Source organism: Canis aureus, chromosome 3, assembly GCF_053574225.1.
Source record: "Canis aureus isolate CA01 chromosome 3, VMU_Caureus_v.1.0, whole genome shotgun sequence".
Taxonomy (NCBI): Eukaryota; Metazoa; Chordata; class Mammalia; order Carnivora; family Canidae; genus Canis; species Canis aureus.
In genome coordinates, this window is record NC_135613.1 from 23,879,740 (window position 1) to 23,890,841 (window position 11,102).

Here is an 11,102-nt window from a genome sequence, read left to right on the forward strand (position 1 = left end):
CTTGCTGGAGCTCACTGTGTCTGGGTTCAGAAATGCCTCCTGTCGATGGTCACAGCTATCTTCCCAGAAACAGACTCCATGGAAAGAGTCCTTCCAGACCCGGAGCTCGGCCCAGGCTGAACAGTGAGAATGAGGTGCTGGCGCTGGATGCCAGGCACCTGGCCCACCTGCTCCTAATGTGTGAGCCGCTGTGATCCGAGTGTGTGTGTTTCCACATCATCCCCTGTGACCCTATCCCTTCGGCCTGGTCCCATGGCACCTGCCTCGTGGCTGTGACCCCAAAAGGGAAGACAGCCAAGTTCCTGGAAGATGCACCTTTCCGTGGTTTTGGTTTTTCTTGTTATGGTGCCCTAATGTGCGAGGGTCCGCAGACACTCCAGAAGCAGGCCTGGCTCTCCTCCGACTCTGCAGCCCCGGGCAGAGGTCCTGCTGCCATGTTTTCTGTGGCTCCCACCTCTGAACTCCGTGATTCTGCAGCTCTGAGCACACAGGACCATGAGGCTTGAGAAGTGCCATCACTGCAGGCACTGGGGTTAGCAGTGGTGGGTGGGCTCCTGCCCGCCTGTCTGGTGGCTACGGCCCGAGCAGAGGCCGCCTGCTGCAGGGTGGGTGCCCTCCCCTCTGCTCTGCATTCGAGCAGCCTGGGCTCCTCCCTTGAGAACCACCTGGCAGTGGGGATCCTTGCAGGGTACTCCCTGAGACAGCTGTGGCTCTGACCCCCAAGGCCCCACTATGTGTTACCAGGGGCCATGGTGGGTAGGTGTGGGGGCTGGTCCCCCTTCTCATGCCACAAACTGCTCTCACCCTTGGGAAATATCAGGAGATAGTGGAGTCCTGCCCCCTTGCTCCTGGGTCTGGGAACCATCAGGCCTGCTTCTGAAAAACCAGCCTTACTGTGTCTCCTCTGTGCTGGTGGCTGAGCCCCCAAAGCCCTGGGCTGGAGGATGTGTCCTAACACCCTCTTGTGGTCACAAGAATTAGGCCTCAGGGGGGTTGACACTTGCCAAGGCCACCTGGCTGGAAGCCTCTGAGCCGGCTGGCATCCTGGCCATCCCATCCTGAGGTCATCTCCCTCCCAGATGCCACCTACCAGGGTTCATGGAGATACACTGTCTGGTCACTACAGGGGGACAGCTCTGGGGTGTCTGGGGGTATTTACAGAGCTGTCCACCCTCACTGCTGTCAGCTTTACAACATTCTCGTTAGGACAAGCCTCAGCGCCTGAGTAGCGCCCGTCTCTGCGGCCAGGCAGTCCCCGCCCACCTCTGTCCCAGGCCCTCGATGTGACCACACCACGTCTGCACTCTGTGGCTGGCCTGTCGCCCTCAGCATCGCGTCCCCCAAGCCCGCCCTCATGTAGCGCCGTCTTCCCACCAGATCTTGGCCCTTCCTGCCCAGCCACGCCGCCTCTGGAAGACTCACGAGCCCCGGCACCGTCCAGTGTGGGCCGCTCGCCCTGTGGCTGACAGTGACCGGAGGCCACCCCACTGCTCACCCCTACCCGGCACAAGCGCGGGTGGCCTTCAGCCAGGGGCACCTTTAGCAGCCTTACCTGCTCCTCACACTAGTGCACGTGCCCCCAGCTGGCTTCCTTCTGGGGAGGACACCCCGTGGGCACTTGTAGGAGTTTGACCTCCGTGACCGTCGCCGCATTTCCAGGGGCTGCTGGCGGATGCTTTCAGAACACCGTGTGAGGCGTGTCTTTGAAAGCAAACGTGACCTCAGGTAGGGCTAGTGTCAGTCCACGTGGGTAAAGTGCCCAGGAACTGAAGGGCCACGTTGCAGGATTCCAAGGCCCCAGTGGGAGTTTCCGTGATTGGTGAACACTGCCCGCAGCGCCCCGGAGGATGGGGTGCCAGGGTGCATACCCGACTGCTCAGAAGGCAGGACGGCACTGGCTCCCAGACACCAGGGCCAGGTGCACGCAGAAGGCAGGTGGTCACACCAGCATGTGCATGTGGATGGAAGGGTGCAGCCCCACCCGGCGGGTGCTGACCAGGCCACGTTTCAACTGGCAGAGTCTGGGCAATGGCCCAGCAAGCTGGTTTCAGGGAGTCTGTGTGGAAGTCACTTCCCAGCTCAGCCACCTCTGAGTAATCGAGGATTGAAACCCCAGAATCCGCTGCCTGGCCACATCTGGCCGTGTTCGGGCCAGCACAAAACGTTTCCTTCTTGGCCGGTGAGTCCCCGCGGAGGGAGACAGCGTGGATGGGCGCCAGCGCCTCGGCCGGCTTCCACGTCCCCCCGCTCGCCCCCACGCCTCTGAAGTCAGCACATTGCAGAGGAGTTACGAGCCGTCCTGCCCCCGCTCCCCGCTCGTTACTGATGCGTGGCCTTTGGCAGATGGGGCTCCGTGGGAACACTGCCAGCAGACGGGGCGCCGAGAGCAGAGCCCCCACAGAGGACGCCGATTGCCCAACGGGGAAGCACCCTGTGTCCTTTCTCGAGGGAGTGGGTATGTGGCCTCGGAGTTCCAGAACTTTCCCTCCATGGCCCCTTACTTACCTTCTCCCTCTGTTTGCCACCTCCCACCTCATTCTTTTCCTTGGAAAGGTCAGATTTCCCCTTAATGACCAATCCAGACGGCACACGTAGTTGGAGACAGGAGCATACAATCAGGGTCCCTGCGTAGGGGCGGACCAGAATCTCCTCTTCCCTGGGGTCCTGAGATGTCGCCCACCATCTCTGGCCTTGACAGGAGCTTCTTTCCATGGCTCCCCCTGGTCCTGAGAGTCTGGGGGTGCAGGTGGTGCTGCCCGCCAGGAGAGGGGGTGCTTGCTGTCACCAGCTCCTGAAGCAGTGGGGCCTGAGCTCCACGGCCACCTCCACTGCCCACGGCAGGGGGGTGGGGGTGGGGCTTGTGTTTTTAATGCCTCTGAGGGCAGGTTTGTGACTTCCTTATTTTAAGACAAGGTGCTAAACTGAAAATGGCATCATCCTAATCCCTAGAACCCATGACTGTGTGACCTCACATGGCAAAGGGACTTTGCAGGTGTTATGATGTTAAGGATCTTGCAGGGGGAGATTTCTCAGGATTATCCAAGCAGGCGGGGGATAATCACAGGATCCTTACAAGGGGGAAGGGGACCTGGCACAGAAAAGGAGGGGGAGGCCACGTGACCACAGAGGCAGAGGTTGGAGCCATGTGGCCACACTTGGAGAGCCCCCTTGGGTTCCCGCTCAAGCTGGACTGGCAGCCCCCACATCCCGTCGGGTCCCCATCCGCTGGTTTGGGACAGGCTGGGTCCGGGGCTGTCACGGTGTCCCCAGTTGGTTATAATCGGTGACCCCCAGGGCCTGCAAGGGAGACCCACAGGCCATGTCACAAAGTGAGCGGCTTCCCCTGCTGGCCGCTGGGCTCCTGCCTTTGTGCTTGGGGTGTCCCTTGGCGTCAGCGTGCACCAGCATTGGAAATATGTCTAGATGTACTCTGTGGCTCCAGAGTGTGCCCTTTAAAGTTTATTTATTTATGTAGTTTTAAGTAATCTCTATGCCCAACTTGCGACCCCGAGATCAAGAGTCACAGGCTCCTCTGGCTGAGCCAGCCGGGAGCCACCCAGAGTGTAGCCTTTAAAATCCACTCATTGTATAGGAGCTTCCCCGTTGGGGGAGGGAAAGAAACGGCCCCTGGGAATTGAACCGGCTGGATTTTGAGCAAGGCCGACCCCTGAGCCCCCCCACCCCAGCAGCTGAGAGTGCCCTGCATGCATTATTCGTGAGGGCCCAGGTGAGCCGAGAAAGACAAGCTCCTGCAGGTGCCAAGCCCATGACATCTTGGCCCCATTTGCCTTTTGTCCTTCCCCCTTCTTCCTGACTGGAAGGCAGATGTGATGCTCAGAAGAGCAGCAGCCATCTTGTAGCATGAGAACAAAAACTTCACCCGAAGCTTGATGCGATGGAAAGAGATGGGCTGGGTCCTGATGGCACCAGGGCCCTGTCCTGTCCTTGGACTCCCTGCTTCTAGATATCTGCTTAGATCCTAACTGAGAACTCTTCCTGTACCCATCTTGCCCACTGGGTGCAACCCCATAGGACCAGCCAGCAGTGCTGGAGGAGCTCCCTTCAGGTTGGTGATTGTGCTGGGAGAAGGGGCCAGTTTGAGGAGGGAGGACACATGGGACCAAAAGAGCAGCACCCAGGAGGCCACTTACTAAGAGGTAGACATTGGTGGTTGAGGAAATCAAGTTGACATCTGCCCAGAGGTTTGGGAAGCTTTGGAGGCGCCCTGCCCAGCCAGGGACTTGCAGAAGTGCCCACTGAGTGCACAGCATTTCAAACACTTGTTTTTAAAAAGGGGGAAATAAAATTCAGCAAGGATTTCTGTAGACAGAGACAAATTTATTCTAGACTTTATATGGGAAGGTGAAGAACCTAGAATACTAGAGCAATTTTGAGAAAGTAGATTAATTGGGAAGAATCCTTGCCGAGCTGCAATCTGCAGGACAGCATGTGGTGCCGATGGAGGGACAGACACACTGATCAGTGGGACGGAACCAAAGGCCCAGAGAGAGATCCACACAGACATGCCCACTGATTCTTCACCGAGGCACAAAGCCAGTCCATGGAGGGAGGACAGCCCTTCAACAGCTGGACGTCGTCCAGGGACAGAAGGTGGGCTCCAGCCAACCTAACACCTTGTCCACAAATTAACACGAAATGGGCCATACGCAGTTCAGTAATTGAGCATCTGCCTTTGGCTCAGGACGTGATCTCGGGATCCAGGATCGAGTCCCACGTTGGGCTCCCTGCGGGGAGCCTGCTTCTCCCTCTGCCTCTGTCTCTGCCTCTCTCTCTTTCTGTGTCTCTCATGAATAAATCAATAAATCTTAAAAAAATGTAAAATGAAAAACTATAAAACTTTAGAAGAAAGTATCCTAGAAAATATTTGGGATCAAAGGCCAAGAGAAGCTTTAGATGGGATCCTCAGAGCACCGCCGGCCAAAGGATCCCCAGAGATGTACTCAAGTCCATCAGGTGGACATGATCAAAATAAAAACTCTGGCTTGCTGACAGATTCTGTTAAGAGGATACAGAGCAGGAGCAAACATTTGCAAACCACACCTCTGACAAACGGGGTCTGGGGTATGTCCAGAGCTCCCATGCCCAACAGCCAAAAACCAAATAACCTGATGAGAAAACGGGCAAAAGACATGAACAGACGCTCCACCAAAGAGGAGATGCAAGTGGCAAGTAGGAGGAGATGCTCAAGGCCGCTGGCCACCAGGGATGGCAGATCAAAACCATAGCCAGACGCCACCACATGTGGTCCGAGTGGCTGCTGTAAGGCAGTGACACCAAATGCGGGCACAGATGCAAAGATCCCCACCTCTCATCGCTGGTGGGAATGCAGGATGGTGCAGCCACTTGAAAAGACAGTTTAACAGTTTCTTCTAAAACTAAACACACACCCAGCAATTATACTTTTGCGGCATTTATTCCAGAGAAATGGAGGCCTATCTTTGCACAGAACGGACAGAGATATTTACAGCAGCAACAGCCTGGAAACAGCTCAGATGACCTTCATCAGCACGGAGTCCTACTCGGCCTCATGGAGGAGCGTCCTTCTGGATAGAGGGCTTGTCACACACGGGCACCCAGGCAGCACACATGTGTGCACGGAGGACTGGTGGCATCTGCCTGTGCTCCGTGGCCTGCAGCAAGCTCCTGTGTTTGCTGTTGTGATGTCATCACTCTGTGATTGTGCAAGATGTGAACACAGCAGGGAAAGGGCGTACAGGCCCTCCTACACCTTTCTGCTCCATTTCCAGCGATTTTATCACCATTTTACAATTAAAAGTTTTAGAGAAGGGGAAAAGCAAGGAAAAAGCACCACAAACTCCTCCTTTGTCTCTTTAATCCTTGTTTAGCTTGGAGAGGTGACCGGGGTCACTAAGTAGTTGGTGTCTGAGTCACTGAGAACTCTGGAGGCCTGGCTTCTGAGGCTCAGACAGAGGCCACGGGCTCCAAGTCTCTTCCCAGACGGGTGACTGGAGAGGTGGGGCTTTCCCGTGAAGGCCTTGACCCCATGGGCTCCCTGGGGACTCAGCTGATGATGTGTAAGCTCTGCAGTTGTTGGTCCCGGCTGGGCGGGGGCGTGTTCTGAAGGTGGTGAGGCCTCTCCAGTGACAGTGGCGGGTCTTCCCTTAGTGGTGCCTGCCCAGTGTCCACTCGGTGGACATTTATTGAACCCATAGTGTGTGCCAGCCCAGAGGGGGAAGTGAAGCACAGAGGTAGAGCAGCTTGCCCCAGGTCACATGGCGTGTGAGTGGCGGAGCAGGGATTCGAACCCAGGCTTGCTGGTGCCTGAGGCCACATGCCTGAGCCCTGCCTCGGCCAGCACCTGCTCCCACCCCCTTCCTCAGAGAGGACACTAGCTCTAGAAGGTGTCCCTCGAGCCTCAGGAGCATGGGCGGTCACTGCTGGCAGCACGGAGTCCGTGTCCCTGGCTGTGATGGCGCCGTGGGAGTCGGCAGGGGCAGCTCGCTCCTGCCCGGAGGGTTCTGGGCCTCAGCCCAGTTGCTGCTCAGCTCCTCCTCGTGGCCCAGGCTCACAGGCTCAATGAAGGTGCTGCCCCTTGGACAGCAGCAGTTGAGAATGACAGCCGGGTCTGGTGGGGAGATAGCTTTGCCTTTGTGGGGTCCCTGGGTAGCCGGGCAGGTGCCCTTGGGGAGCCGTCCGTGCCTGGAGTGCCAGCATGTCTGGGGGAAGAGACCAGGTCTGGGCCTGGACGGTCTCCTGTGGCTCCCGTGGGCAGGCCCTGTGCAGTATCTGCCACACACCGGAGAGCAAGGCGGTCCCCTTGGGTCCCGGAACCGGTCAGAGGTGGGGCTTGGAAATTTCTACTGTGTGACCCCGGGTGAGCCCCTCAACCTCTCTAGGCCTCAGTCTCCAACCCCACAGGCTCTGACAGGCTGCATGGGGCGTGCAGGGGAGCCTCTGCCCTCTTTCTCTGCAGCCTGACGGGGGGTGACTTGTGTCATCACCCAGGCTAAGAGCCCTCTCCACTCTGAGTAGCCGTGAGGCTTTTGGAATGGCATCTTCTTGTCACCGTGGGCCGCCTCCACCAGCACCACGACGGACATGTGGGGAAGAGGGATCGCAGTGGCACACGCTCCGTGCTGGCTCTCCCCGCACACACGCTGGCAGCCCCCTTCCGGAAGGGCAGCTAGGCCATTCTGCACCCAGGTGTGGCGTCGATGGAGAAGTTTAATTACTGGGCCACATGCGGGCCACGTGCAGTGGTGCTGCTGATGCTCCCGCTCGGGTCAGGGCTTCCTCACCGACCTGGTACCCCCTGCTCAGAATAAAGATTTCAGACACATGAGATGGAAACTGTGTGTGGACGTCACATGGAGCCCACCGATGCTGCCCGATGGATGCCCCGTAAAGCAAATCAGGCAGTCGCCTGCTTCTAAGGAGATCGAGAGGCCACTCTAGCAGCTTCGGCACTTGCAGTGCCTTTTGGGATGTCCCTCTCTCCCTCCCCACTCCCTTCTTCCTTCCCATTCCCTACCCCCTTCCTGCCCCTCCCCGCCCTCTCCCCTCCCCACCTCCTACCTTCTTCTGTCCCTCCCCCCTCTCTCCCTTCCTCTCTGCCTCATCTCTCCCCTCCTACCTCCCTCTCTTCCTCCCCTCCCCATCCCCTCCCCTCCCCCAGTTCCCTCCTACCTTCGTCTGTCCCTCTTCCCTCTCTCCCTCCTCCCTCCCCTCCTCCATCCCTCTCACAGTCACACCTATAGAATTTTTCTGTGGCTGGCTGGTTCATTACCCTTGTGCATCCCCATATTGAAAAGCTGCCCTAGTGCTTTTGAAGGTGGTGGTTCCTTCTGCAGCGCTTGCCCGCATTTGGGGGCCTGTGTTCCCAGCACGGCCCTGAAGAGCGAAGGCCTTCGGGTGGAGCCTCCCACCAGCCAACAGAGTAGGACCACAGCGTCCATGCATCCAGGGTGGAGGTGCCTGCCCAGGGGCCTCTGGTAGACTTGGGAGCAGAGGCTGCCGGTTGGATCATTTCTCTCCCTAACCCCACATGAGCAGAACTCCAGTTTCCTTATCTGAAGCGTGGAGGCTGCATAGACAAGACCTTAGGGGCATCACTGATGTGCCAAGAGGTCGCCCCCTCTTTCCTGGGGTGGAGTGGGTTGACCTGGGCGCAGGTCCCCACTAGGGCTTAGCTACTAGCAGAGCAACCCTGATGGAGACGATCCTGTTCAAAAGAACATTCTGACTTAAGCTGATACAAAATGCACGCATGTCAAAGACCTTATGTAACTCGGGAAGTAATGAGAGAATCTGTAAGATGTTGCCAGTGTTTCAGAGATTCCAGAGCCCCCCACACAGGCAGGCGGTCAGGAATGCTGGTAGGAATTTGCAGATAGATACAAGGTCGGCCTGTGGGCGCAGACACCGCCCCACGGACAGGAGCCACCTGCACGGCTGCTGCTTTGCTGTCACGCTGTTGATAAAGCAGCTCCCAGACTGCATGCAGGGTGGGGCGCCAGGCTGCACACTGTCATCATCTCTTTGCCCATCTCAAAGCACTTTGCAAGTTTTCCTGATAGTCGTAATTCTGCTAATGGGTTAGGATGTCTGCCCAGGCCTCGAGTGGCTTTGGGGAAGCTGACCTGGGGACTCCAGCTGGGGGAGCTAGGGCTGTGGCCGGGAACCTGGTCTGAAGCTGGCACTCGAGGCCCCTGGCCGGGCATGTCAGCAGCCTGTGGTAGTGAGTATCTGTCAGAAGAATACCTTGCACTGAACAGCACAGCGCTTCCCAGGACACTGACCCCCCTTCCAAGCCGACCACTCGGAGCAACCGAGTACCAAGTACCCAAGTGTACAGCAGAGCCCCTGACTCCTTATGAGTCAGAGAGCAATGCCTGCTACCAGCTACAGGGGTCACTGGCTCAGATGTGGTCTCCATGGACAAAGGGTTGGGGAGATGGAGACACAGGCGCCAGAAACTGTCCTGCTAGATGACCGTCCACCTGGTAGGGCTGACATTGGACTACCAGGGGCCTGGGGTCGGGGCACGTCCTGCTTCCCTGCTATCCCGGGACGTGGGGAGCACTTTGAAAACCACTCTGGTCTGAGTTTGTCAGGAAAATGTCAGCGTGAGTGTGAGTTGGGGAGGATGGCTCACCCGTGAGTGAAGAGGATGGACATCTGGGGCTCCGTGTGGGCGGCTGTCCAGGGCAGGTGGGAGTCTCTCTGCAGAGGCCCTGCGTGGGGTTCACCTGCTCTGACCAAACCCCTCCCAGCGTGGAAACCCGTCTCTTCTGGGGAGGAGTGGGGTGAAGCGTTGGCCCTGGTGGGGACGGTGCCCGTGGGGATGCAGGGCTGGATCTGTGCACGCCCGCCCCCTCCCCCCGGCGTGGGAGTCTGCACAGAGATGCTGACGCCCCAGCTGCTTCCACGCGGACAGACGTGACCACGGGGAAGCCCTGCCGGCCCACTCCGCAGCTTTCCCTGGTCCAGAGAGCGTCGTCCATGGGCCCTGGTTGTTTCCAAGGACTGAACAGCCTGCCGGCGCTGGCCTGGGGACGGAGGCCCTTCCTGGCGGTGCCTCGGAGTGCTCCCTCCAGGTCACCAAGGAGGTCAGGGGCCCCCTGCTTGCTGCATGTTACAGAAATGGCAGATGGAAAGTTAATCTGTGCCTGGAAGCTGTGTTTTCTCTTCACACAGTGATGTCATCGGGCCCTTCAGGGAGGCGCTCTTAGCTACGGGGCTGGGAAAGGAAGGAGGTGGCTCCCCGCAGACCCACCAGCAGCTGGGGAAGTGGTTGGACCATATGAGCAGCACCTGAAAACCAGGGCAGTCAGCCCGCGACCAGAGGCCCGCATCCCCTGTCCGCAAGCTGCTCGACCACCGGCCAAGCCACAGTGCTGGCGGCCGAGCAGAGGCGGGAGAGCCACGGCCGCCCGGGAAGGCGCCGCCCTCCGTCCACCAGTGCCCAGCTGGGCTGGCGGCGCTGGGTCCCCACCCTGAAGCCGTGAGTCACCCCCGCCCTGGGGTGGGCCGTGCGGGCACGGACACATGGTTCCCATGCTCTGGGTGGGCGGAAGGCACAGACACTGTGCAAAACGGCAATGAGTGGCAGTTGGAGGGCAGACAGCAGTGCGTGAGCCTGGTCCTGGTTCTGGAGAGGAGTCTGGCAAGGACATCGGGAAAGCCAGGCCGGAGCGCCTCGCCGGGGCTCGGGTTGGAAGGGGCGGGGGGCGGGGGGTTCTTTCTCGGACCTCAGCCACAGGAATTGGATGTTTGAAGCTCTGGAAAAGCCTCATCTGTCCCAAGGTGTGCGAGATCTTGCCTTCTCCCTTCCGTGATGCCTACGGGGTCTGAACTGTGCCGGCCTCCTCGGACCCCGGTTCTCGGGAAAACACTCTGGGAGGTCAACCAACAGATTTAACAACAACAACAAAAAAGACAGTTTAAGAGATTTATCCAAAGTCAGACCGTACATAGAAACCAAGCTGATGCGGCCAAACCAATGCCCGGGCTGCATGTTTCAGAACGACTGGTTATGGCCATCGATGGGCAGATGCGCCCAACGTTCAGAACGATGTGATCAGGGAAATGACAGCTCTCGGCTTCCAAGAGGGGAGATCACGGTGCCGACTGACATTTTATTTTTATTTATTTATTTATTTATTTATTTATTTATTTATTTATTTATTTTAATTATTTATGATAGTCACACACACAGAGAGAGAGAGGCAGAGACACAGGCAGAGGGAGAAGCAGGCTCCATGCACCGGGAGCCCAACGTGGGATTCGATCCCAGGTCTCCAGGATCGTGCCCTGGGCCAAAGGCAGGAGCTAAACTGCTGTGCCACCCAGGGATCCCCCGACTGACATTTTAAATCAGGCCCTGGGCTGATTTCTCAGCCTGCCAGCCGCTGGGGTTAAGATGTGGGAACAAATGGCCAGCCTGAGCCTCTTCTGTCCCCCTCAGAGTGACGACTGACGTGCCTCCCGTTTCCAGAGCCTCCCGCCTGCCTGCCAGGCCAGCTGTCAAAGCCCAGCCCTGGCGCCCCCTGCGCTCCTGCTGCCCAAGCCCCGCCTAGTCTGAGCAGTGGGTGGGACGCCACTGGCCCCAGGCCCCGTGC

General features: G+C 58.3%; 1 long non-coding RNA gene across 1 annotated transcript; it reads right to left on the reverse strand.

Moving 5' to 3' along the window:
• Window positions 1-4,317: 4,317 nt before the first annotated feature.
• On the reverse strand, window positions 4,318-9,608 carry LOC144310326 (uncharacterized). The gene is made up of 2 exons (XR_013376045.1): window positions 9,137-9,608; window positions 4,318-7,294 (listed from the first exon to the last, which is right to left on the reverse strand). It is a non-coding gene; the product is annotated as an uncharacterized LOC144310326 (long non-coding RNA).
• Window positions 9,609-11,102: the final 1,494 nt, after the last annotated feature.